General features: G+C 40.2%; 1 protein-coding gene across 4 annotated transcripts in view; it reads right to left on the bottom strand.

Annotated features, from left to right (window-relative positions):
- Positions 1-15,544, bottom strand: part of znf469 (zinc finger protein 469) — a 205,051-nt gene that overhangs the window by 141,896 nt on the left and 47,611 nt on the right. For all 4 annotated transcript variants that reach the window (XM_084933053.1, XM_084933054.1, XM_084933055.1 and 1 more), the window contains one exon: positions 15,451-15,491. The gene's annotated coding sequence lies outside the window, so the exon portion shown is untranslated. The remainder of the gene's footprint in view (positions 1-15,450; positions 15,492-15,544) is intronic.

The following is a 15,544-nucleotide window of genomic DNA, read 5'->3' as shown; positions in this document are numbered from 1 at the left end:
GTACTATTGCAGAGGCATTAATGCAAACAGCTAGAGGGACACCCATGTGCACATGATAATCTCTCACAATCCAGGCTACTGTCATGGAGGTATGAAATCCTGCCAAGGACATGTGAGAACCAACACCAAACCAGAATAAATAAACCACACCGTAAGATTTTCCCTCACTGCAGGAACTCGGAGAAAAAGGGAGGAAAAAAGAAAAATGGAGTGAGTGAAGAGAGACGCTACAGAGGTTTAAAGGGGGGCAAAGCCCACAGCACGCGGCCCAGAGTGTGCCTCGCATGCAACTGCCTCCCACCCACTGAGCAAGTCTCCAACACGCTGTGCTGGCTGGCCCAGACGGAGAAAGTTGGAGCGCACACTGAATGACTAGCACAACTAGAAAGGTGATAAATAAAAAGAAATGATGATAACAGAGACCCACTCTGCAGTGCATAACACAGGTGGACAGCAGAGATCGGGGCTGCTGATTTAAGAACAAAGGAAGGTGAAGAAGACAGGAAAATGCCAGGGAAAAGTTTCTATTAAGAGGAAATAAAGATAAATGACAAAAACAACAGAGCGCCAAGTATTTCCCTCAGACACTGATGGAAAAAGAAAAAAGAAACAAAAAATCAAGTGAATATTAAGCCTAGTGTGATTACATCAGTTATTTCTAACTGAGAAAACAATCACTGATTCCCTTTACCCGACTGATATTAAGAACAATAGCGATGATTACTGTTACTCAGCACAAATGACTCTTCTTCTCTACTTAAAGAAACTTGTCATCCTGGAAAGTGCATTGTGCAGCCTCAGAGAAAAGCATAACGCCATTAGTTGTGTAACCACATGATAACATCAAAGCTTCTTTTGCAAATTTTGACTATCCAATCATTGGCTATTCTTTCTGATCAGTGTTTAGGCATACTTAAAGGTACAACAATGATTTATAGTACATTATCACATCATCTCTGCATCTGTCTTCCAGGCTTCCTGCATTTAGAAAATTGAAATTGCTTTCTGCATTGGTATGTTTACCTTCTGTGTATATAGCGGTCATTAGGTTATGGTTAAGAGTCTTTTTAGGACAAGGGGACAGAGGACAGTACGTATGGCCAAAAGTTGAGGCAAACCGAGAAAGCAAAGAAAAAACTATATTAAAGAGAATTTTATGGTGATGGGAGGAAGGACAAATGAGGGGCTCTGACTGTATGTGCGCTTTGTGGACAGCGGGGAAGGAGGCCCATGCCTGACCTCAGCTGCCGCTATGGAAATTATCCCACCAATTATCCAGGACGTATTCCCCTACAGCTCCAAACACTCAGCAGCCAGCCTTTATGACCTTAGGAAACTTTCTGTGTTGTTTTACTGTGGTGACCTCACTACAGTTAGCGTGTACTACGGCTCTGCTGGGAAGAGGGACTGCTACTTCTCACAACCTAAAAGCATGACCTCAGGGGAAAGAGACTTTAAAGACCTTTCCAACCTCTATACAGTAGTCAGCAAGCCCTGCAATAAGAACGTCTGCAGGATGCAAACGATGAGCAGAAAAAGTGTTAAAAGTGAAACACTTGTGAGCATTGAAAGGAAAACAGGTAGTCTGTACGGGTGAGTGATTAAGCCTTCGATTATGTACTTACTGTTTTTAATCACGTGTTTGTCCTGTGAAACTACTAAAGAGAAGCACAAAAAAAACTGTCAAGTTATCTAAACACACAATGTTGGGAGGAAAATGTATCAGGTCAACCCCACAATAAGGTTGGACGTAAAGAGCTGTTGAGGAGAAATGAGGTAACAAGACATCACTGATGTGGCTTTACTTTGGCTTATTACAAACTTCTTTGGTCACGAAATAGATGAGATAGTCTCAAATGGGCGACTTAAATCCTGAAACTGATTTGCCAGTTGTTCCCAAAAGTGCCAAAAGCCAATGCTTTTAGTCAGGAAGCAGAAGCAGTAACAAAATTCACATGTGAAGGAAAGGGGTGAGGTTGATGGCATGTCTTTAAACTAATACAGTCACACAGAACATGCACAGGGCCCTGACAACCAAGCAGAGGAACGGTTAATGGCTCTTAGGAAGCTTTAAGTCATGCTTCTCAGACTGTGGACCAATCACAGTAAAGCAAATGGGTCATCTAAGCCAATGAAATACCATAGCGCCAGAACCAAGGATCTATAACAGAATTCCAGTTTTGTTCACAGAAATGCTGAGAGGCATACTGGAATCAGGCACAGATGATGTTAGTTGCGATTAAAATGGTGACCACGCTTACTTTAAATAGTTAATTCATCTGTTAATTTGGCTGTTTGCAAGTAAAACAAGTGCAATTCAAGCTTTGCTTTGCTAGGACTGTGAAGAAATTCTGTTAGTATTTCTCCACAAAAACATCCAGAATATCACCTGTTGACACTGTCATTCAAACAAAGTGTTTAAGACATTTTGCCCAGCAGACCCTGTTGTAACACAATAGTTTCACATTCATTTTTCACAGGCAACAGAGCACGATTAATAGTCATCATCCATCTCAGTGAAACCATATGTGCTTATAGGACAGGATCCAGCAATTAAATTACTAACATCAGTCCTTCCATACCTACAGTAGAGGAAGAGCTGTCGAAGGCCACTGGGTGGATTTGCTGTGGCAGAGAAATCGAAAACGCTGAAATGTGCCAATGGGATCCAGACAAAATGTGACATAAACATCTAGACGTCTGTTTTTGACAATGCGCATGCAAAAGAATAACTGGCCAACAAAGCATGGAAGTGGAAACTTAAAAACAGCTCAAGTTAACGAAGACTTCAGGTCCCACGCAAGAGCCCAAACAAGATAATACAATCAAAGATATACCACTTCCAATGTCCCCTCTAAGCTACGCACGTGCGCAATTGCACACTGCTGGCACGGTCTCTGCGCACAGAAAATCTGTGTTGCGCACAAAAAAAATCCAACCTGAATTAAAATTAAAATTAAAACTTTAATTCTATTAAGCTCTGATTCTGTTTTGCAGTGTTAGTCAGTAAGTGACTGGCTGCTCCCATATGGGATTAGAACGATGCCACTTTATCCCATAGTCCAGCCAATAATGCGATTCACATTCGTATATACGCAGCTAATCAACGTTGACAGGCTATGACAGCGTCCTTATGTACCGACACCGGTGTTTTAGCTAGCAAAGCGGCGTGGCTGATGTGGAGTGAAGCCACGTTAATGACAACGCATACAACCATTGGAGATGTGAGCAGGACAGACGGAACAATTGACGGGAAAAGTGTGGACTTTATACCAGTCTTTAAATTGTGTTGATAGGCCACGTAAAACCAGAGTTATGATAAAAATATATGCAATGTTTGGTTTTCTTCCTGAATACTATCGTTGTTAGAACTCTAACTCTAACATTGGTAGAACTCCTTCAGTGACAGACTGCTACTGCCTAGATGCATGAAGGAGCGTTTCCGCAGGTCCTTCCTCCCTGCAGCTGTCAGACTGTACAATCAGAACTGCTCCCAACAAACATAGATGTTTACATCTGCGCTGTAACTGCACTACAACCTGGTTTGCCTCTTATCTGTAGTTATTTTTATTTAATTTAATAACTGTACAGTACTCTCTGTATATAGTAACCACTGTCCTTAATGTAAATATGTAAGAAAAATTGTGTATGTTTCTGTTCCGTGTCCTGTGTACTGTTTGTTTGTATATGTGTCTTTTTGGCTGCTGTTACAACCAAATTTCCCCCTTGTGGGACAATTAAAGGATTATTCTATTCTATTCTATTCTATTCTATATTTACTGCAGGAAGAAACGGTAAAAACTGCATTTTATAAGGAAAACGCTCGAAAGCACTCTCCGCCTGTGAGCAAAAACAAAACCAAAAAAACCCACCCTTTCCTATTCGTTGAAAAAAGTACCATGTCGACCAATCAAAAAATGGTATGGCAACATGGCATTTAGTTGTTCAGGAAAGGGGGAAGTTTTACGAGTAACGGCAGTGTTTTGAGATGTGAGAGATTTGCGACGTTTAGCGCAAATCTTGTGTAGTTAGTGTGTAATGTAGTCAATAGTTTTGTTGTGTGTGTCAGAACAATGAGGCGACTGCTGAATGTTACAGGTGTTACAGGAGTGATACAGCTCCTGTTGTCAGGCCTGCAGGTATCAGGCTGTTGTTCTCCTTTATCTCGTAGTGGACAGAAATTCTTTTTTGGAGTGGCACAAATAATTTGTGCGGCATCAGATTTGATGCAGAACAGCTGATTGTTCTGTAAATAGTTTGAAATATTTATTTAAAAAAATGCCTTGGCTGCATTTTTAGGTAAACAGCTGCAAAGAACTTTGCTGTTTGCATAATTCAGTTACTTTTTTGAAGAAGTAACTATATAATTAATTGCCCAACATTGGTCATTATATACTGTATTTTGCAGACAGAGAGTTACAGGACTCTCTCCCAGACCACAGACTCATAATACAAGTCAGAGCTTGTAAAAAAAAAAAGAAAAGAAAGTTGTGTTTTCAAAATTGGAGTTCAAGTTATTTTTGCTTCCAATAGTGTTAACATACTACACAGGCCATGAACAAGATTTTTTTAAATTTTCATTGTAAGTGGGCTAAAGCAGTTAATTACAAGTAGTCTATCATAAATGTAAATGCTGTAATTTGATTATTTTAATAAACCATGTAACTTGGATGGATTCGATGCTGGCGTGACCACAGTGCACACGTCTGCTGTTGCTCACAGTGGTCCAAGGGACCGCTCAGGGAGTTTGTGTGTTCGCTCAGACACATGAAAAATTAGAGGGAACATTGACCACTTCTTATCAGCTCAATAGTTGGACTTTCCCCAAACAGTACTGCAATGAAACAGGGCAGTGATGTACTATTTACAAAGTGTTCCACCCACCTTAGTATTCCAAGAAGACAGATCCCTTGTGACCACTGAGTAATGACGTCATTACATTAAGAACAACATCAGACATAATGTCATAATCCTTATTGCTCTAACCTTGGCAAACACGGTAGTAGCCACAATTTCTAGTAGCTTGATACAATTAAATATCATGTAAAAAAAACTTGCACTTCATTCATTAGGTCTGTGAATCCAAACATTAGTGAGAACAAAAACAAAGCGCTACACAACTTCCAGTGGTGGCACCCAGAAAAGTATGTATGTAATATTTACAGTTAAAGCATAAAGCACAAATCATGTGATGTGATATCAAACACGTGGCGACAAACATCACTAATATTGACTGATTGATATTCTGAGGAAGTTCATTCATTTCATCATTCATAGGGGTTATCGCCATAGCAACACTAACCAACGGCTAACCAATTTCACTAGTTAGGATCACAGCAGTTTTCATGCAATCTGATTGGCTAGTAACTGCCGTGGAACAGTTGTGTAAATTCCATTTGATTGGCTGGGGCTTGTGTTTACATCTCGAAGCAAAAAGCATAATCTACAGTGATCCACAAGCGGAGCAGTGCTGCAGGTCACCCAGTTTCAAGTAAAGCACAAGCATATGAGACTAGCTAAAATGTCAGGAATGGTTAAAGGTGATTGCACTTGTTGCAGAAATTATTCTTTCTTTTGTTTTGTTTTTTTCAACTTTCTGTAATTCTGAGTATAAAAGTATGATGTTAGTTAGCTGTGGCAAAAATTCAAGCCCTGTTTGTTTAAACTTCTATTTGTCTGAAATAATTCCAAATTAGAAATGTACCCATGGAAATGTAAGCAAACACCAGTGGACCGTGTTTCTTTTTCTATTATTTCTAATCAAATTCAGAAAGGTTTTTGTAAGGAACATCAGAGATAATTATATTGGGAAGTCCAAGCTACAAATCTTAAAACCATGTGCATTCAGTTATGACACAGATGAGTATGGGTGCAAACAGTTATGAGTCCAGTATGGGGTTATAAAGAAATTATTGTCACTTTAAATATAGGATACATAAAAAATTTAATGAAATGAAATAAATAAAGGCATTATGCACTGAAGCAGTCAGTGTAGTGACACTTGGAGCAAAAATGTAACACTTTAATCCCCAAAAACAGATTCCCACCTGCACCAGCACTGTTTGTTTTCCATTGCTATTCAATTTCAGTCAACATGGCAGAAGAGATGAGTAAAAAGTGAAAGGAAGGTAGAAAATAGCTTCAAAAATAAATCTCTTTTGGTGTATTATTATATTGGCATAACAGTTCAAGTCATATCAATGTCATAAGCAAGATCTAGTGCAGGAAATGGATAGGGATAAAACTGGCAGTGATTTATTGTTTTTTACTCCTGTCCTCATCACTTACAATACTCAAAAATTGTAAATCACTAATAACTTTTTTACTTTATACACCCTTTTCTTTTTGCCAAGGCACTGTTTACGCACAGGACCAACTGATGCTGCTAAACCTATGGAGCTGATGGAGCTGCAGAGCTGGAGCGAGGGAAAGAGCTAAAAGGAGGAAATATAAACTGTCCATTCCAGCTACCAGGACGTAGAACACAAGATTTTAGAACATTATGATGTACAGGCTTAGAGCACTGAGTTCAAGTTCAAGTTCGAGTTCGAGTTCAAATTTTATTCGCCACATGCAGTGGCAGGTTGCCCTGCAGTGGAATGAACCCGCCCCCCGACCTTACACACACAACACAGACATCACATGGGGATACAAGTCAGAGAACGGTTGCATTACAGAAAAAACACTGAAATGTACACTTCAATGGGAAAGTACGTTGTAGAATTCTGCTCTGTTATTGTTGTTACTGTTTGCATTCGACCATCAGCTGATGCAGAGGGACTGCGTGACATCACGCAGTCCACTGTAGCCTGCCTGCTAATCCAACATTTTAGTGCTTTTAAGGTTATGACTGGTGATTTTACAGAACATTACCACCTTTTGAACAGTATTCTAATTGTCTTGGCCTGCTGTATGGAAATTGTGCTAGACACAGACTGTCTGTGTCTATGCTTGTGTCACATCTACAACTTGGCGTTGAGGAGATACCGGCATTGAGGAAAACATCCTGTCGGTTTCCTGTATCAAAGAAGTTGACACCATCAGAGCTTAACAGCTAATGACTAGTTGCCTTCATATTACTTATGATAAGGTTGCTAAAGAACTGAATCTTGGCCCATCAGAGGCCGTAGGTTAAAAAAAAATATCTTGAACTCCTGGAATCCACATATCAACAAAAACTGGGAGCAGGTGATATAATCATCTACATGCTGCAGACAGCATGTAGATGATTATATCTGTCTATTCCCATGTAGACAGTAGGCTGCATGGTGATGTGCACCTTCTTTGATTTCTTTAGTGTGTTTAAGGTAATTCAGCCACTGCTGTTGAAGGAGAAATGTCGGGAAAAACAAACTGGACCGGTCAGCTAATACAGGTGTACTTTATAGGAAGAGACAGAGCAGGATGTACTTCACAAGAGTTCATTTAAATCTGCAGTAAATGCCTGCTGATGTTCTACCAGTCAGTAGCTGCCAGTGTTCTCTTCTACACAGTGGTTTGCTGGTGAGGCAGCATTAAGAATAGGGATGGACTGACTGGTTAAGAGAGCATGCTCTGTTGTTGGCATGGAGCTGGAGCCCCTTACATCAGTGGCAGAGAAAAGAACCCTCAATAAAATGCTTTCAATCATGGATAACAACAGGAACCCTCTGCACAAAGTATTCCTGAGGCAGAAGAGCATGTTTAGCAACAGACTACTGTCATTGTCCTGGACCACTGACTGAGGAACTCTATTGTACCCTAGGCTATAAGGCCCTTCAATGCATCACAGAAAGCAGGAGAGACACTGAGTTTTAAGCATAACTCTCTGCAAACCACAATCAAGACTCTTGATACAGTCTTTATTAGCTCAATGCACATGCACATCTACATTTACTTTCTTCTCCTTAACCTAGTTTTTATTAACAGCTTATTTCAGTTTAGTCAATAGTAGTAACAACTCTTGCACTGTGAATGGATCTTGTTTTGTTTGCCCCTTTTTCTTTTGATTGCCTACTGTTTATTGTGTTTTATATTCTGTTTTTATCAGTCTGTCTGTCTGTCCAGAGTATGTGAGATTTGCTACGACTCTGTCTTATTGGATGATTTGTGCAGTGGTCTGGGAAAAATCATCTGCTTCTGTATATGAATAAGAGCAGTGAGATGGTTGATGTCCACTGAGGATAGCTGCATGGACTAAGTCTTTCTTGGGACAGGGTATGTTGATATGATGGAGGAATGCAAGTACCTGGGCATCCCCATCAACAATAGGCTGAATTGGAACACATGGAGTTGAGCAGGCTGTGTTTTGTGTTTTGGAGATCTGTTTTATCACTCTGTTGTGCAAGTGCAGTGACCTTTGTTGTGGTCTCCTGGGAAAGCAGCATAGCTGATGACACCAACAGAATGAATACATTTATCAGGAACTCTGGGTCTCTGATTGGCTGCAAAGTGGACACATCTGAAGCTGTGGTGGAGAGGTCATTGAACAAACTGTTATCCATCTCGAGCTGTCATGAGCCAAGAAGCAGGGTACACACTGGACAGGTTGCTAATTTAAACATCCATTCGGGGAAAACTGGAGTACCTGGAGAGAACATGCAAACTCTAAAGGTGGCCAGATAGGGAATTCGAACCTGTGGTCTTCTGTAGTACTACTACTACTACTACTACTACTACTAATAATAATAATAATAATAATAATATTAATAATACTACTACTACTACTACTACTAATAATAATAATAATAATAACAATAATAATAATAATATAGCTGTGGCAAAGGTGTTTCCCAAATTTATCAATCAAAGATTCATCACTATAGATTTATAAATGGCTTGTGCCTGAGTTCTGCTCAGCTGTCAAAGGCTTTTGGGTGGTGTAGCTGTTTTATGTAAGTTGTGTAAAACCAAATAATATAATGGTAATTTTTACTATAGTACATGGGCCTTTTTTATTGCTCAAGGTGTATGATTTACATGTTAAATGTTTTACTGCATGTGCATTTTTGCTGTCTAAAAGTATAATCTACATCCAAATATCAATCAGACATGTTGCAGTTTGATCAAACTAAATTGAAAACACCCTAGGAAAATAAAGTAATAAAACACATAGGCATTTATGAGCTGCTTTAATAATGTATGCATAAAGAGATCGTTCACAGCATTGGACTGTTGTCCATATAACATTTTCTTTTTCCACAGTTCTATTGACAATAATCCACGGTAATGAGAAACTAAGTGATGCATTGCTTTACTGTTAGAGGTGCACTCTGTCTCTGTATTTCTTTTTAATGGCCTGTTTGACAGATGGCCCAATCCTGTATGAGTATTTCCCACAAAGAGGCAGAGGGTGGAGAAGAGGGTGATGAAGCAATGGGTAGTAAGAAGAGGAAGCAGATATGAAAATCATGAAAGTTATGGAAAGCTGGAGAAGAGATGTCCATTTATAAAGCCGTCCAGTAAGTTCCAGCATGGGGCCACATAGTGGCTGACCAGTGAAAGTGCCCCAATGAAGGGGGGTACAGTTCAGAGTCAGAAGGGTCAGTCCAGGAGGGGTAAATGGACGTGTACAAGTTCCCTCCAGAACTCTGATTCTTAGAAAAACACGAATAGACCTTTCATTTTTCTTCTTCTCCCAATGCTTCAGCCTTCACTCACTTAGCCAAGGAAATGATCAGTGACTGCTGTTTAAGTGAAAGCAGAGGCAATCCCCATCTTGTACACATACTCATTTGACTAAACAGCACAGGGCTGGTCAATTAATCAAATTTTATTTTCCAACAAAAAGTTTGGCTCTAGTCAATACTGGAAACTCAACATGAAACGATTATTGTGCCACAATTCATGTCACAGAGATAATGTAGCAAAAAAAGCAGGGGGCGGCAAGAGCAAAGCCTCATGGGGCTCTTCATATTAAAGTATAAAGTGTTAATTTTATAGTCTTATGTTGTCTTAGTACTTAACTTTTGTTCGTGTGTGATTTGATTTCCAGTTTAGCTAGCAGCAGGCCATCATGACTGAGGCTATGGTTGCGTTTAGGGAACTCTGGCTACAGTTTTATATCTTAATGCTAAAGAAAGCTGCAGTAGCTGTGCAGGTTAAGGAACACAAGAACTACAAGCAAGAACTGAGAAATCCATAGGTGTACCTGGATCCTACTTTGAGAACCACTGAACTAGAGGAAGTGAATGCCATAACAAGGTTTCTTTTCGTGAACTTTCAATGGAAAGCATTTAGCATGCCCTAAAACTGCTGAGGATATTAAGGTTAATGTGAACTCATTATAGAACATTCATATTTGATAAGTTAGATAATTTTCCAGGTCTAAATCCTCATATTCCCCAAGTAAGCTTCCCTTCCACATTTTTCCACATTAGAATCAGTGTAAAAGAACATGAATGAAAGCTTGACAGGGAAATTCCATATCATTGTGTTTTCCATGCTGATTGCTGCTGCTGAAGCATTCCAGATGAATGCATGCTTGCCTAATTCCACATTAGTCTCTATTACCGAGGCAACAGATTATCTCTCCAAATTAAGCTACCACTTTTTCCCTCTTTCACACTCTTATAGTTGGATATGTGTGCTCTAAAACAAACAAACTTAAATAAATATGCACATGCATCGGTTCATGCTTGGTTCTCTCTTTGAGAATCACTCCTTAAGCCATTCAAAGTATGGGGACTTTGAATAGCCAATAATGTATAGCTTTCAATGTATGACCTATAATGAAAGTTTCATATGACATGCATTTCACTGGGTGATTTAATGGTTTACAGTTCCTGTTAAAAGCATCCAGCATAACAGAAGGAATAAAATCTAAACATAAATCAGGTCATGGGGTTACCCTGTAAGGTAAGACCCCGCTTGGGGAATTGGGACTATGCACACTCATGCAAACACACACATACTTCAACTTAGACTAAGGATGGATATGCTGCAGAAAAGACACGTCTTGCCAGATATACTGCGGCCTTTACTGCTGTTGGCTTGTGTTCCACTTAATGCCCTTTACTTTTATACACACAATATATCACTCAGCTGCCTCTCACAATGCTAAGCTAGTGGGCCACTTAGCCAATCGATCACTGCGGAAGTCCTGAATGCCACCGGAGGAGGTGTAAGCAGTCAGATCAAACAGACTTTTGGATGACAATAGGGAAAAATCACACGTAACTTGTTCACTTTTAAAATCATGTGCATACATTGTGTGTGCTGCATATTTAAACAGAAACACCTGTGCCTTATGCATACAGTGCACAACTAAGTTCATAAAACTATGGATTAGTATTCTTTGACATTTCCCAGAATATTTGGAATTAACAGTTAGTCTTTGAAGGGATTTGAAGAAATTATTTATTCTCATTAAGTCTGGTTAACAAATCATGTATCTGTCAGCCATTTGATTTGTTGAACTACTTTTGTAACGTATCAGCATCAGCTGTTTATTTTAATATTTGACTTTGATTGAATGTTGAATCCAACAGAATACTCTCAAACTTTTTATATAAATCTGGAGCACAGACTCAAACTATACAAGGAAAACATCGGACAAATGCCAGCTTTCAGTAGTGTTACAGAAACATTTGGCTCAACACCAATACGTACCCTGCCCAACATAAAACCCTACAAGTCAGAACACTAGTCTATAAATATGCACATACGTATCAACACCACATTAACACTAAGCTATATCATGTGCTGTGCAGCATATTAGGTCTCTCTGCTGCCATACATAAAACAGATGAAAGTGATCTATGTATGACGTAACCCGTTTATATTCACACAAACCTCAACAGTGATTCACATATGTGGACTGAGCAGACGCCACAACAGTAGTGAAAGTTTGAAAGCTTGGTGGCACATCCAGAGGGGCAGCAGCTGACTGAACCCCAGCAGACCTCTGAGTCATCCAGCTGAGCAAACAGATGAGGCAGGAGTTTCAATAACGCTGGGCTCTCAGCAAACACGTGGACTTTTGCAGTCCAAAATGCACACTCCTGACAAAGGATTGTGGGTACCACAATAACACTGAAGTCAGAATTCATCAACACTGAATAGCGATGAAGTTTTCTACACAGCATCTAGAGGGAAAACTAAATCAAATTCTTTTAGACCATGTTGAGGAGACAAATGTGTTCCCGTGACCTCTCCAGTGCAGAGCGTTTGTAATTGTTTGTGCATTTAGACGTGATGGTATTCAAGAAAATTGCTTTGTTTTCCAAAGATTATGCCATTGTGCAAACCAGTTTCTCTTAGGAATAAATTCTCCACAAATGCAAAAATGTCTGTCTCCTTATTAATGAAAGCTTACCCAGGCTGCAGAAAACAAACCTTAACACCACAGGGTTAGTCACACTTTAGGCACACATCAGGAAAAACACACAAGTGGATAACTGTGGTCTTATTCAGACTAGTTTGCCTTTTCTGGCATAGGATTCTGTTAGACAGACATCTTCAGTTGGACCTTCTTTTTGTAGCTCCAAGGCATGGTGGATTAGTCATAATTTAAAACATCGCACCTTCCAGCTAAAATGTAACACATGGCTGAGCACATAACACACAAAATATGCTCACACACTGTGCAAGATCTGTGACATGGGCCTTATGTAACACTATGTGGTTATGAAAGTTCTGTCAATACAATGGCTCCTCTGAGCTTATGACCATTTCTGCTGTGCTCCAGAGGATCAACATGGCAGCTTAGAGACCAAGAGTGCTGTCAGTGATGGATTGTGCGTGTGTGTATGTTTGTAGGTGTACCACTAATATTAGAGTGGTGATTGGTTCTAGCCCATGGAACTATCTCAACCAAGAAGAATATTTTCCTTGTTTAATGAAAAATAAATCCTCAAGGCTGAATAGGAAACTAAATGACTTATTGAAGCAATCACCATCAGTCCTGGAAAATCTGTTTGGAGAATGTTTTAGTGTTTAATCGGTTGGAGGTTTGAATCGGACGAAAGGGCCTTTATGCATCAGCCATCTTAGAGGTGAGGGTGATAAAGGGTAAAAACATTTCACAAAAGGTGGAGTTGTTGGACAGAATAAGATATTAAAAGAATATAACAAAATAAAGTGTGCATAAGTATTGCCAGACTAACAGCTAAAACCCCTCCTTAGACTCAGGACTTCCACAACTCTTGCCTGACAGAAGAAATGTGAGAAAAGACGTGCTCCCCTAAGATATCTCAGAATCTCCTTGGTAGCAAATAAGCCATAAAATGTAGCAGCAAAAATCTCCGGCATCTGCTTTTCAAAAGGGCCATAAGGGAGTCTTGACTTTCTCTTAGTTACATAAACAATGGAGCTCCAAAGTCTAAATGCCTTTAACAGCAAAGCTACTGCCTGGCCACTGCTTCCTCATTCCCTCATTGCACTAACCTGTGCAAAAGGTCATACTGACCAAGTAAAACAGAATCCTACAATCACCGAGAGCGAACATCCCAAACAGATGCATGCACTTCCCAGGGATACACATTGGTGCCATTATTTCAAGAAAGAAAAAAAAAAAACAAGAAAGATGCGAGTTTTCTACATCACCTCATCAACCGCAAACAAGGTTGAAAGCCTAGAGGGAAGGAAAACAGCCCAGAAAACAAATTAACGTTTGCAGGAAACACTAAATAACATTAAATATCGAAGAAAGAGAGAAAAAGAGAGAGGGGAAGGACAATGTCACGCTCCCTTGAACATTCGCAGCTTGAGAACAGACACCACTAGCTCTTGTTAAATTTGTTTGCATCTTTCAAGCAACTCATTGTTTTTAACAAGGCCAAACACTTTCTCAAAAGCAAAAGAATCTGCTTTGTTTTTCATTGAAAGAAAATGGGATTATGAGCGTTTCCCTCTATGGGAGCCAGCAAGCATTTTATTAGAACTGACAGGACATGTCTCTGACTGTGCCTGGGTGGGAGAGTTTGCGTGTGTGTCTGTCTGTGTGTATGTTTGTGTGTGTGTGTTTACACAGCTGGAAGTAGATAGCAGAACCGCTTCACCTGGCGGTGGTTCCTGGAGTGTCTGCTGTGATCCCGTTAAAAAGCAGACAGGCTCTGGAACCATCTCTTCAAAACAAGAGGACTTCACTTACCAAAATATCCCTGCATTAGAGCCCAAAAAGCAAGCCAAATCCCTACAAACCCCTAGTGAATTTACTTAAGGGGGTAAATGGTTCCCTCTCTAAACTTCTGATAGCTGATTGCTCTGGCAGGATTCAGGTGGATCTGCTGAGTGGCCTCCAGCCCAGTTTCCCCTCCATTCAAGTTTCCACTCAGACCCAGACTTGTCTCCACACCTCTTTCTCATCTCTCTTGCTCCCACACCTACCCTCCCTCCTCACATCCTTCTCCTCAGGCTCAGTCCAAATGCCAAAAACTTTCATGCCAGATTTAGTGCAACTTCCATATCAGTAGGTGCTTAAGCCTCTCTCTATCTGTCTGTTCTGTTGTCTCTTCCTCTTTTCTCCGTTTCTCCTTCTCTACTTCCCATCATTACATTATACCATGGCTGCGCCTGATATTCTCTGCTAGATGTAATTTGTCTTTGAGAAGATATCACACTGCACACAGTTAAAGTGGAGACCAAACCAAAAACAACTTCTCATTTTGATTTATCCTATTCTGCAGATTCTGACTCATTACAAGACAGAGAGGTCCAGAAGTACCAGCTGCCTGCACCTCACCTCACCTGGCCTGCCTGCACACATGCCCGTTTTCTAGGAAGGCAGAAAGGCCTTATGAACTGCTCTAATACAAAGACATGGGAACTGACAAGCCTCCAGGGCTCACTCACTTTTCTAAACAAGACCCTTTCACTATACACGCTCGCTTAGGCAAGCACGCCTGCCCTGAGTCACACTGTGTATGCATGCTCACAAACAGCCACATATCAAAACACACAAGCCATGAGTAGTAGATTAAACATCAATAACATCAATTCTGGTTAATGTCTCGCTCTGTCTTGCAGAAAACAGGAATAAAGTTTATAGAGCATAACCATAATTATCTTTGAGGGTGAAGTGGATAGGTGCGGTCAGTGAAGACGTCTGAGACACTGAAGCAAGCTGAAGTCCAGCAGGGCCTGCAATGTGGATCAAAGTGGCAGAAAGTGGGACAGTCTCTGTTTTATTAGCCTACTGCAGCACGCCCTGCTCTGTTTACAGGCCTGATTGAGCTGCACTAAAACCAGACCACTGACTGCTCACTTATCATTTGTGCACCACACAGACAAGAAAAGCTTATATCCATGCATAAATATATAGTGCTAGCTCTTGAAAGCAAAACGTGTCAGAGCTAACAAAGTGAAGCCACCTTGCATGTATGTAAGTAAATAATAAATAAGAGCTTGAAATCACAGGTTTGAATGAACACATTGTGTTAGTGGACAGGAGGAGATTGAAGAAATGATAACTACATCACGACAGAGGTTGAATATAGATGTATAAGCCTATATCTGCTTTATTTCATTTACCTGTGTGGTCTTGAGTCTTCAGCAAAGATCAAAACTGCAACCTGGGGAACACAAAAAGAAAATATGTTAAGCAGATGTAGACATCGACTACCAA

Source organism: Perissodus microlepis, chromosome 7, assembly GCF_051167445.1.
Source record: "Perissodus microlepis isolate ML-2025 ecotype Zambia chromosome 7, ASM5116744v1, whole genome shotgun sequence".
In the NCBI taxonomy this organism is placed as follows: domain Eukaryota; kingdom Metazoa; phylum Chordata; class Actinopteri; order Cichliformes; family Cichlidae; genus Perissodus; species Perissodus microlepis.
This window is presented reverse-complemented; position numbering and strand designations above follow the sequence as displayed.